Source organism: Gossypium hirsutum, chromosome D02, assembly GCF_007990345.1.
Source record: "Gossypium hirsutum isolate 1008001.06 chromosome D02, Gossypium_hirsutum_v2.1, whole genome shotgun sequence".
Taxonomy (NCBI): domain Eukaryota; kingdom Viridiplantae; phylum Streptophyta; class Magnoliopsida; order Malvales; family Malvaceae; genus Gossypium; species Gossypium hirsutum.
The window spans coordinates 56,576,520-56,590,450 of NC_053438.1; positions in this window are offsets into that span (position 1 = coordinate 56,576,520).

The following is a 13,931-nucleotide window of genomic DNA, read 5'->3' on the forward strand; positions in this document are numbered from 1 at the left end:
GAAAAAGGCCACAAAAGGACTAGAGAGAGATGAGGAGAAGACAGAATCAGTAAGTATTAACACTGACCATGATGGAGAAGAAGCAAACCCAACTTCTGCACCACCTGTTGATGATACTGCACCTGTCCCACCTCAATTGACTGCACCAATGACACACAAAAATTGTGAGACCAATAAGTTTATTGATGATCTCACAAAATCAGACGATGAGGAAGACGAGGTCCCAATCAACATGTTCAAAAGGAAGTAGCGCTACAAGCATGCTACACGAAAATCCACTCGTCCAAATTAAGGTAACAACAATTTCACTCCAAGCTTAATTCATTTTTTTATGTTATTTATTTTTCATTTCATTTTAGCATGCATTCATCATTTTTGTCTTATCATTTTGTGTCCATGTATATGTCTGTGCATTCATAACTTTTCTCTATTCATGCATTGAAGACAATGCATCCCTTAGGTTTGGGGGCGTGTTGTGCATATAGGTTACATTCGAATAGTTGTTCATTTTGTTTTTGACATTCATTTTACCATGACACATAAATGTCAAAGAATTTTTAGACTATAATGATTATATTTTTGCATATGATATTCAATGAGGAATTTAATTCTTCGACATTCCTAGAAAATTGTGCCAGTAAATTAGATGAGTTTAGCTTAGGATAGTTTTCTTGTAAATTGATCCCTAAAATTAGGATGTCCTGATTCCAATTACAACTGATCTATAGTAAGTTTCTTCTAATAAACTTAGAGATTCTTGAAGCTAATTTCAGTATAAAGGAATTACTCAATAATGAATAAAGTGACAATGTTTAAGAAAATTGAAGAAAAAACTGCCATCAAATATTTCAATGCTTAGAATTGCCAAGTAAGTCAACACCATTTTGTTTGCTCCATCATGCTGTTGACTAGAAAGGTGAGTCCAAGTAAGAGTGATTTAATAAAAGAAGTAGTTTAGGAGCACTCCACTATAGTAACAGGCTGAGTAGCTAAGGAGGTAGTTATTTGCTCCATCCATCTTTTCAGTCAAAAGCCTTAACTTCATGAGTAAGTATTCAAATTGTGACATGATTGAGTATTCTACAATTTAGTGTATGCTCCATTCTAATTGTCGAGTCAAAGAATCATGTGACGAGTTCAATCCCCTAGTAAAAAAATAGGCATAATAAATAAATATGTATGTAATTAAGTATGTATAAGGCCAGATGAAAAAAGAAAAGAAAAAATAGGGAAAACTGAGTAAGTTAAAAGATGAACTAAGTAAATTAGGAGATACTTGTTATAGTGAAAGTTGCATGAGTACTTAGGATTTTTTTTTCTTTTAGGGCAATATTTTTCGCACTGCCTTTGCTAAATAAGCTTATGAAACTTGATCAAAAGTATAGACATAAAAGATTGTTGAGAACTGAAGTACAAAATGCTCTCTTAATGGTCTAACAATACAAAGGTAATTATATTGTTGTGGCAATTCATTCATGCATCCATGAATATTTTGCTTGAGGACAAACAATAACTCAGGTTTGGGGTTGTGATAACTCTTGAAAAAAGTTATATTTTAGGCTTGTAGACTTAGTTAATTGTTCGTACATGAGTAAATTTAGTGACATTTTAGGAAATTATATTAGAATTTTTATAACATTGCATCATAAAGCTTGGATTGTGCTTTCAATGTCACTATATGTTACTTTTACTTATGGGACAAAAGGAATTGCGTGATGCTTATAGCAGGTGCAAAAAGGAGGAAAAGAAGTAAAGGAGTGAAGTTTTGTCATGACAAAATATTAGATAGATTGCCAGCACAAATACCATGGCAATTCTAAGAAGATACTGACTCATCTGTCAATCTATGCCATGCTTAGCCAATTGTACTTGTACCAAAAATATTCACTTGAAAAATAGGTAGATCTAGAGAGGGGGACCTACCCTACAAAAAGAAGAAAGAGAAAGAAAGGAGGAGAGCTGGTTTTTCCTCTCACATAGTTTCTTGTGGGAGATCTAAAGACGCAAGGAAAGAGGGTAGCAACTAAGGAACAAAGGAACAATACAAGGAAGAAGGCGAAACATTAAACCATGGGCTTCACAAGATATCGCAGCACTGGAGTTGAAGGTTGGATTATCGAAAGCTTCCTGAAGTTCTTCCTTCATTATCTTAATTGATTTCTGTGAATTTTATTTGGGGAAATATGTTGTTGAATGATACTTTTATTTTGGATTTTAATTTCCAACTCATGAGCTAATCTTATCGGGTTGGGATTACTAGATGAATCTTTAGTGCCATTAATGACCAAGGCATTATCCTGATTTGATTTACTATTTAATTTGATTTACGCTATTTTAAAATGTATACATGCAGTCTGTAGACATAGATGAAAGTATGGTATGTTCATAAACTTGATTTAATTCTAAAAAGGTTAGATGAGTTAGATTGTGATTGAATGATACAAGCAAGTATTCGACAGAATACTAGTATCACTCTAGACATAGAGTTGCGCTTTGTACAGAGAAAGGAAGAAACAGTGTTTGGTATTCTTCTTAAGGCTTGTAGACATGCAAAGCCTTTGGTAAGGTAGCTTGAAGTTTGACTCTCGAAAGTGGTAGACTACCTTATATTTAATCTAAATAGTAGATTGGTTAAGATTTTCCCATGGCATTATTGTGTTATGAGGAAAGAATCTTAGTAATCCCAACCTTCCCATTCAACAGCGTAAATCTTCTCAACTTTGTCTTCATATCTTTGCCATAGCATTTTAAGTTGGTTATTTGATTTTAATATTGCATACATGATTATTCCTCTACAAATTGTTATTCTATTTTGCCACAGCCTGATTCATATAGGTTATAGTAATAGCTTAACCGAATTAATCCTATTCGATCCCTGAGGAGAAGATTTTACTTACACGTTATTACTTGATTCAACGTGTAAACTTGCACATTCGCATATTATATTTACACGCGACAAGTTTTTGGTGTAATCGTCGGGGATTAGCAATTTGGTGAAATTTGGTTTTGTTATTTTCTTATATAATTCTATTAGTTTTATTTAACTTTCTTATTTTTACTTTCTACAAGTGTGCTATTAGTGCATGAGTAGAGGCTGTTAGTACTAAGAGATCTAATTAGTACTTTAAATTTAGTTATAGTACAAAGAATATAAAATAAAGGATTTTGGGGGATTTTATAATAATAGTAAAAATAAGACAACATAAAAAAAAGATAAATTTCAAGAGATTAAAAAGGAAGAATAAATCAAATCTGATTATAGGTAATTAGCTCGCTACGGTCATCTCCGTCAATTGTTGTTTCGATTTCCTCGTCAATCAACTAGCTGCTACCCTAGTAGGATCTTTCGATCTTCCACTAACATAACGAGTCAGCAAGAACTACTTATCTTCCAACCTCATAGTCCAGACTAGTTTGGGGTCAAGGTGTTCATGGATGGGCAATACCAATTTTTGGTTAATTCCCACCTTGATGACTTTTCGAGGTTATCAAGCCTAGCGTTTGTTTCATGTTTTCCCTTTCCCAAACAGCTAATCTATTGAGTAATCCTACAAAATAGTTAACAGATTATACCTCCACTCGCTAATCCCCCATAGAGGGATTAGTTTCTCATAGCGTTCATAAACACTATATAATCGAAGTAAAGAGAAAGCATGCTAATTAAATCAACAATATAAAGTAAATGAAAGAGCCTGATTGTATTGAGATTAAGCACAAATTCACAGAGTTTGAATGATTCCACAATCTAGATCTCTTGAAAGTAAACAACGAACAAATAAACTAAATTCTAGAAACCTAAGAAAGAAAGAAAACGAAACTAAATCTAAAGAAAGAAACTAGGTTAATGAAAAGGTGTCCCTAACAAGTGACAAATGATCATATTTATAGCCTTTAGGTAGTCGTTGTCCTTAACCCTAGGTAAGCTGATGTTCCCAAGCTAAAAGTTTGGTTGTGCAGACCAAAATGCCCCTACATCGTATTTAGTTTTCATTACAAAGTCGATGTCGTGACACTCAAAGACCTATGTCGCAACAAAGCAACCAGTATGCTCCTCTGTAGCCATCTTCAGGGGTATGTCGCAACACCCTCAGTCTATGTCGGGACATCAAAGGCAAAATTGAGTTTTTTTTTTAATTTTGTTCCCTATGTTGCGACATCAAATCTTCCGTGTTGCGACATAGCGTCCAGTATCGGCTTAAAATGCCTTCTAATGGTCTCCTGCGCACTCACAAAGTATATTAGCTCTCCCTTAGGCCTCATTCAGCCCTTAAAGACTCAATTTGCACATTTTATTTAATGTAAGTAATACTAAAGAAACATAACTAAAATGTAATGAAAATGTTTGTATTCAGGTTCCTTAAGTGTAAAAACTAGTTTAATTTGCTACACCAAATTACGACAAATAAAAAATAACAGATAAAATGCAAATCAGGGGTCACCAACCATAAAACAGAGCCAAAAATATCAATTCATAATAAATTACAATCATTTCCATGTTATTCAATCATGTCGGGACCTAAATCAAACTTACAGAACATTTAAAATAAACCAGAATCAATTCTGTATTAAATTGAAACTTTTACAAAAATATAGGTAAATAACGAAGGCAAGGGTCACACGACCGTGTGACAGGGCAGAGACCATGTGGTGCAGAGCCCAGACCGTGTAACTGATTGATGTTGTGTGGACCTAAAATTTCAAATTTTAAACTAAGCACACAGTTGTGTTACCAACCATGTACACAATCATATGGGGCACACGGTCATGTGGCAGACCGTGTCACAAGCCGTGTGTATCCAAAACATCTTTAAGCACATGCAATGTCATCTATCTTTTCTTAGAATCAAGCTATATCAATTATATCTATTTATACCAATTCAAAACTCACTAAAACATGTCAAAACATGATAGTTAAACATTCAATCTAAACCTAACCAATATGCCCTTAATGGCATCACAATACAACCATGAAACAACAACCATCCAAAACATTAACATTCATGCCAAGATTTTTCATGCCTCAACATACTTATACAATCATCATTACTTTAACTAAGATATCAAGGAGCAAATTTCAATAAGTAACCTAAAACATAAGAATCTATTTTCACAATTTAAGCATATCTTATTAAATCATGCCTTTAACCATTTTATACCATTCAAGTCATTCGCCTCAAATATCAACAATTACCAACATTCAATATCAAGTCATGTTATTAACTAAACTTACACATAATGCCATTCAAATATTGGCTTACATCATCAACTTACTAAATGTCAATTAAGTACCAAGCACTTAATATATCAAGGTTACTTATAATCTTATTCATAACCAAAGTACTAAAACATGATCGTTAATTTGCAAAGTAGACACCCTATATACATGCCACAAGTAACCACACTTTCAAACATCAAAAACTACCAAGTCAGAAGATGGCAGGTGTGAGCTCCTGCTGATCCAATCGACACGTTCAGAGTATCCAAAATCTACAGAACATAATAACAGAAGTAAGTATATAAAATCCTTAGTAAGCTCATACAATTCAATTCAATAACTTATCTTACTCATTTAATAGTTAATTTCAAATAGTTATTCAAAATATTATTCCTATCAAGACATATTTCAAAAAAAATTAGGTCAATAAATAACGAACATATGGATATTCAAAGTTTGTATTTCGTCCACATTAACGATACAATTTCACACTGTATATCCTTTGATTTTTTTATGGGACTTTGTAAATGAACTCAGTACATGAGTGTGGGTAACATATGATACTCGTCCAAGCTAGTCATATACAGAAACATATGTGCCAAGTTACCCATCTGGGCTAAACTAGTGACAACACAGAAAAATAGTCTGGTCACGGCTATAAATACATGTAAGGTTACCGGTCCATGCTAAACCTTTAAAACGACAATAGATTACCAGTCGAGGCTAAATATGTGTCATATGTATATCTAAGTCCAAAAAAATGCTAGAGCTCGATCTAGTCGGGAAACAATATGAAACATTGTATATGAGACTTTTACTCGGTCCATCGAAATTATCTCAGAATTCAATTCATTACCACATAGTCTGATTCCAATTTTAGCAGTTTATATATGTATATAATTAACAACAAATTATAACAAATTATAATCACAGAAGTAGTATGAACTTACTTGACAAAACAATAACGCTTTAGATACTAGGAACTATTCAACAATTTTTTATTTTTCGCCTAAGTCAACAACTTGATTTATATAATAGTTAAGATTCAAAATCTCAATATCAATCTCATAATAATACAAAAATTCATGCTTATAATATTTTAATTTTATTTTAGACAATTTTCTCTGAAATTTTATATTTTATTCAATTTAGTCCTTAAAACCAAACTAAGCTTATTTACACAATTAACCCTTAAACCCATATTGTCAAATTCTTAACCATTCCTTTATCGCTCTCTAAGTATGAATTTTTACAAGAAAATCAACTAAATTTAAATATTTAATCATTTTAGTCCTTAAACTCAAAACTATACAAAATCACTTCACAAATTAATCCAAATTCATCATCAAGCTTTAAACTAAACCATTAACAATTAAAAAGCTTCAAAAATATCAATGGCAAATTTTTAAATCTTTAACAATTTTGAAATTGTAGATACAGGATAGCTAGACCTAGTTACAATGATCAAAAACATAAAAAATATGAGAAACGGGTGAAAATGACTTACCATGTAAAGCTACAAAGCCTAGCCAAATGAAGGAACGGTGTGGATGAGAAGAAAAGATGATGAATGTCTTTTATCTTTTCATTTTACTTTATAAATTAACATGTTTTAATATTAAAAACTTAATTAATAATATAATCAAATAAAATGGGCACCAACCATCCAAAAACTTTAATAATGGCTTAATTTTCTCATAAGTCTACTCACATTTCCTAATTAAACCATTTAATTAATAAAATTCAATAGTGATTAAGTTTTATATCTTTTATGGTTTAGTCCTTTTTACTTAATTAATTATCTAATCATTAAAATATTCAATATACCTATATTTTAACTCCATAAATATTTTTATTTACGGGCTCAATTTGTAGAAATGAGGTCTCAAAACCTCATTTTCCAAAATACTTAAATTTCAGAACAACCCACTTGTACTTCACTAATTATCCAATTAAATAAAAATTATCAGTTAAAATTCACTATATCATAATACTTTACTCATAAATATTAAATACTTACTAATTAGAATTGTGGTCCCGAAACCGTTGTTTTCGACACCACTGAAAAACAGATTGTTACAAACTCTGTCTAGGTGGTGGTAGATAGGCTCACAAAATCAATACACTTTTTGCCTGTGAATACGACATATTCTTTAGAAAAGCTAGTTGAACTATATATTGCTAAAGTGGTGCATCTCTATGGAGTGCCATCATCCATTGTGTCTGATAAGGGTCCAAGATTTACCTCCAAATTCTAGCAACAATTACAACAATCATTGGGAACCAAGTTGAAATTTAGCACTGCATTTCACCCTTAGACTGATGGCCAATCTGAGAGAGTAATTCAAGTTTTAAAATATAAGGTGTGTTGCTGTGTGATCGATTTTGGGATAAATTGGGAAAGGTATGTTCCTCTTATTAAATTCTCCTACAATAATAGCTACCATGCCAGTTTAAATATGTCTCCTTTCGAGGCCTTTTATGGTAGAAGGTGCAGAAAACCTACTTGTTGGACAGAGTTAAGCGAAAAAAAATCACGGACCAGACTTAGTGCATGAAACTGAAGAAAAAGGTTGTCTTCATTCGTAACCACTTGAAGGCTGCTCAAGATTCGCAAAAGTCCTATACATATTTAAAAAGAAAGGAAATCTCCTTCAAGGTGGGAGACAAATTGTGCTTAAAGGTATCCCCTTGGAAGAGGATTATATGATTTGGCCAGAAAGGTAAGCTAAGCCTAAGATTTGTGGGACCTTAAGAAATTCTAGAAAGATTTGGTCTGGTGGCGTATAAATTGGCTTTGCCTCCTGAACTTTCAAATATTCATAATTTCTTCCATGTATCAATATTTCGAAGGTATAGATCCAACCCTGAGCACGTGGAACAAATTGAAGAGCTTGAGATTGAATTAAACCTATCTTATGAGGAAGAATCATCACGTATTTTGGCCAAGGAAGTTAAAGAGCTGAGGAATAAGAGAATTCCCTTAGTAAAGGTACTATGGAGGAATCACAACACTGAGGAAGCCACTTGGGAAAATGAGAGCATAATGAAAAAAATAATATCCACAATTGTTTTTAGGTATGAATTTCGAGGATGAAATTTCCTAAGTGGGGGAGAGTTGTAACATCCCGCCCAGCGAAAGGTAGTACTCGAGTATTGTTAGTTGAACTAAGGCTTATAGTATAACCCCTCAAGTAAGGAAAGGGTTAGAAACTTATTAAGTAATTAAGTTCTACGAATGCGCCCTTGGGCGAAGCCCTGATTAAGGTGAGCTCTGAGGTTTGGCGAACTCTTCGATAGAGTATACGCTGCCCTAGTGAATAGATAAAAATAATGAGTCCTATTGTTAAACCCCTGGTTTGATAGAAATGATAAATATATTGTTATCTTATTCTCTGATTGAACTATTTAGTTGGCCTAATGAGGACTAATCAGGATTGGACAAAGTTTCTGAAAATGAAGGACATGTATTTAAGATAAGAGAGCAAACTATTAGTCACGGGTACCGAAGGAAAGTTAATGGAGGGAAATAAGCTTGTCCACTATGTTTTCCTTTCGTGTGCACCTATATAAAGCCAACCTTAGCTTCCTAAACAAGTTTTATACTTTATTTGAAATTTATACTTCCTTTCAAAATTCTTTCTGCATTTTTCAAGAAAGCGTTAGAGCCAAAGCCTATTCGAAGGATTAGAGTTCGTTATAATCAGCTAACTTTACAGTCGTGAAACCTAGTAAATAATGATAAAACTCTAGTTGTTTTCGTGATTATTTACGAGACCCAGGGTTTCATGCTTTAGAAATAGACTAAATATTAAAGGAAGGAAACTTTCAAATTCGGGGTTTCTTGATTTAAGTGTTCTTGAAAGCTTGTTAGTTCTTCTAAAAAAAACATGATCTGATAAGTTAACTATTTATGTTTTAGCTTAAGAAACTCCCAAAAGCTCTCGAGACAAGGGAAAGGGACCTGTTGTTTAGTCTCTGTTGCATCTTCTGGTGAGTTCCTTTATGTCGCATGTGTGTGTTGTACATGTCTGGTTCAAGGTAAGTTTGTCTGTCTGGTGAAAAGTCTAGCTTTGCATGTCTGTGTAAGAAATGAAAGGGTCTTACTTTGTGCTAAGCTATTACCCACCTTACTCTGAAAAAGGAACCATATGGTCAGAACAAAGGAAGTGAATTCATGGCGTTGCCTTCATTGCAAAGAGAATTGAACTGGCAAATCACAATACATGAATTATGTTATGTAGCCTCTGGTAAGGCAAGTGTAATGCAAATCAGATTGGCAAAACGTAACAGATGAAGTAGAAACAAACGATACAATCTCTAAGCACGGACTAAGGTTTTTGGTTAGCACGTAAAAGGTCGTCTGCATGAATGCATGGGCATAGTGAATGTGCCAATATGGGTCCTATTCTGTTAAATTCTATGTAAGTTCGGTATTCGCCAATAGGCGAGCTACATGAAGTTAGTTTGTGTGGTGTATTCACCAATGGGCGAACTGTATGTTCCACTGAGTTGGGAAGAGTCTTTCTATCTGTGTGACGTATAGATATCGTATTGTTCACTCTAGAACTCTCTAAGTTCTATGAACTTACTCCATTTATCTTCCTTTCTCAGGACCAGCGAAGAGATAAAATGATTTTGTATTATGTATGACAAATAAGGGTGGCATTAAGGCTTGAAATTTGAAGAATAATATTTTTTAACTAAAATTTGTATTCGTCAAACTGTGCTCTTTCCTTAAATCCTTACAATGAAGTTTTATGTTTGAAAAGTGTTTTGGTCCTTAAGCTTAAATGTTTTATATATTACTACTATAGCATATACCTAATTGTTTTTGTAAACTTGAGGTTCCGTCAATTAGGGGTGTGCAAAATTCGAGTAAAATCGAAAAAATTTGGTTAACCGACCAATTAACCTAATCGGTTGGTTAACTGAATTTTTTCAGTCAAGGGTCGGTTAATTATTTTTTTGATTTTTTGGTTAATGGTTAATTCAGTTCGAAACCGATCGGTTAACCAAATTTTTTTGGTTTAACCGAAAAATTAATAAATAAAATTATAATATATAAATAGGCCCACTATTCACCTAAACCCAATCCAAACCCAAGTATCCAACCCAACCCAATTACCCAACCTAACCCAACCCAATCATAAAAATTACAAATAATTTAATAAATAAAAATAAAATTTCAATTATGTGTTAATTTCAAAACTTATTTAATGTTGGTGATTCAAAGACTTATGTAATGTTTTTAATTATGTAGTGATTCAATTCGGTTAATTCGGGTAATTCGGGTAATTCTGTTAATTCGGTTACTTCAGGTAATTCAGTTAATTCGGATAATTCGGTTAATTTTTAACCAAAAATAAAAAAAACATATAATTTTCGGTTAATTCGGTCAGTTAACCGAATTAACCGAAAAAATTTCGGTTCGGTTAATTTTTTTGAAATAATTTCGGTTCGATTAATGGTTAAAAATTTTGAAAGGTTGGTTAATTCGGTTAATATTATTTCGGGTCGGTTAACCAGTCTGTTAACCGACTGAACACCCCTACCGTCAATTACATTTCTGAAAGGAAAATACTTTAAGGTCATAACGCACCTTTTCTGGATCCTCCTTAAGGGTCAGGAATGGGGTGCTATAGAGATAACCAAAAATAGAAACCCCTGAATTCCAAAAAAACAAAGCTTTCTGGATAAAACACGAAGCTCCATTAAAACTCTTTTGATTTTCTCTTAATCTTAATGTGATGAAGATGTAAATTCTAGGGTTACTAAGGCCTTTTTATAGGCTAAAATTCATGTACATATATGACTAAATTATCCCTAGAATAACCAGAGTTCAACTGGGAAAAGATAATAGAGTTTAACTGAGAGAAGAAATCTCGTTTAAGTTGAATGCACGTCGCCACGTCGTGAAGTGGCATATTGCCTCGTCAGGGCATCGTCTATCACAACGTCACGATGTCATGCTCCTCATCCTCGTGATGTCGATTCTATTTCATCTCTGGTTTGCCCGAAAATGCGAGACACACCCCATACATGCTTATTACATCAATGAATTAAATCCTCCTTTTAGAATTTTTAGGTTCATTTCACTTTCTCATTATACTAATTTAAACACACATTTAATTTTTTAGCCTTTAATAACTTAAATAAAATATGACTCAAACACTTGAGATTATCCATTCAATACACCACACGTATGTTGCACTACAAGTGCATTTATCACACCAAATATACATATATATAGAGAGGGGCACAACAGCTTACGCCGAAACGCTATGTCATAAGATAATATACACTATAATCTTCTAACCATAATTTTCAATCAAAAGCGTGCCACTAATCCCTATTAACATTTTAATCGTATCCTAATCATTCTATCAAGTAAAATTTTAATTAAGACATTTAATACATTCAAGATTCCTACCAAAATTCTCGTTTTTTCTTACTCATGTAGTTACTCAATTCAAAGTTCATTACAACACCATATAGCAATTCTCAAGTAGGATGTACATCAATACATACGAGGTCATCATTATGTTATCCAATTAAGTAATCAATAGTAAAACATGGCAAATCAAAATTTAAATATAAAATTAACTTTTAAATTTGTTATTATATAATTTCATTTAAGTAAAGTCTTTTGATAAAATTAAAATTATTATTTATAATCATGACAAATTTTTTTATCAATTAAATTTTTAACTAATTATTTTAAAAATATTAAAACTCTTATTTGTAAATATGATAAATTTAATAATTAATAATAATTAAAATAAACAACAAAAGTTATATTATTTAGTTCAAAAACTTCTCCATACTCTAACTTTTATAGATTAAAAATATTTTTAATTTAATAATATAATTAACAACAAATAATATTTTCGTCAACTCAAAACCTTCTGTAAACTTATATCATTTATCTATTATAGATTATAGATAAACTACAAAGCTTTCTTCACTTTGTTTATTTTTCCTTTCAAACAATACTAAAGTAATAATAATGTGAAGTATACGGGGTACCACCGTATCATAACAAATAAATAAATTAATAAATTACCATTAAAAATCCAACAACATGCTAGAATAAGGGCTAAGGCTAGCATTAGAACAGTTTACACTAATATTAAAAGAAAAACGACAACGACAAACTACTATAAAACTTCTCTTACTTTCTTTTTTTATTTTCCTTTCGAGCTCTTTTTTTTTAAATAAAAAACCTTTTAACTTCTTTTGCATTTTTAAAATTCTTTTATAAATTTTTACTTTTACTTTTTTTTATATTTTGAAGAGTTTTTTATAATTTTTAAATATAATTTTTATTTATTTATTTTTTTATAATTTTTAAATTATTTATTAATATGGTATATAAAAAAATGTCACATCACCAATGAAAAGTGGAGAGTCAATTTATTCCCAATAAAAAAAATAGAGGTCAAATTAAATAAGTATATAAAAATTGATGGCTACATTTACTATTATGCCTTAAATATAAAATATCAAAGTAAGCATTTAATAGAAAGGCTATTTCATTCATTCATCTAACATAAAGAGACCAGTTTACTTATTTTTTAATAAAATGGTTAAATATAAAATTAATACTCAAATTTGTTCACTTCTCCTGAATTGGTACTTATGGTATTTTTTTTCCAAATTGGTACTTAAATTTTTTTTTGTCAACTAAATTGGTACCTAAGTCTAATGCCGTTAACTTTTTACTTACTAGCCAATCGTGCAATGCCACGTGACGTCCTCTTATACCTCTTTTTCTTTTTGTTTTTCTTTTTTTATCCCCCCCTTTTCTTTCCTTTTTATTTTCTTTTCTTATTTTTCTTTTTCTTCATCATTCCTACTTTCTTTCCTCTATCAAAAACTCATGATTTCACATTCCCTTCTTTCTTCTGTCAAAAACTCTTACCCCAAAAATTTTCACTCACTTTCTCACCATCTAATTACCACCAAAATCACATATCTTAAACCCTTTTCATGTTCCTCCCCATTTTTCAGCCACCATCAACCAACTCCCACAACTTCCCCTCCCCTTTTCAAACTAACCATAAAAACTCATGGCTTGAACCAACTGAGCTGAACTACACTTTCACCTATCTTAGATAACCTTGTGATGGGAACCCAATTGGACCAACCGTCTCAAATGAAACTATCGGTAATGGCCCTTCCACTTCGTCTGCTTGCTATATGTCCACCATGTTTATTTTACTTTACCTCTCAATTTTGTTTTATTTGTAAATATTGTGTGGAAGGAAAAGTAGTGATAATAAAAAGGAGAAGAAAGAGGGTAATGTAAGATACAATTTCATGAAGCAAACAATAATATCAAAATTAATAGTACCTAATTTGTTTAAAAATCATTGTGCAAATCATAGTATCCTTCTTCACCATAAATAGCCACTATAACAAACAAACAAATTACAAAATGAATTCTTCGATAAAAAGCTTTAAATCCTTAGAAACTTATTAAGTAAAAAGATAAAAATCTAATGGAGTTGCCTGCATCTACCCTTTTTTTTGTTCTTTCTCGTATTTTCTCAAGAAACAAATAAAAAAAATCTAACTACCCAAAAACTGAAAAAATAGAAAAAAAAAATTGAATACGAAAATTAAAAAAAAAAGATGAACCAAGGCTCGAAATATAAAACAAAGATAAACCTAGAAGCTAAAAAGAAAGCAAAGTGAACAAAAAAAAAACTAT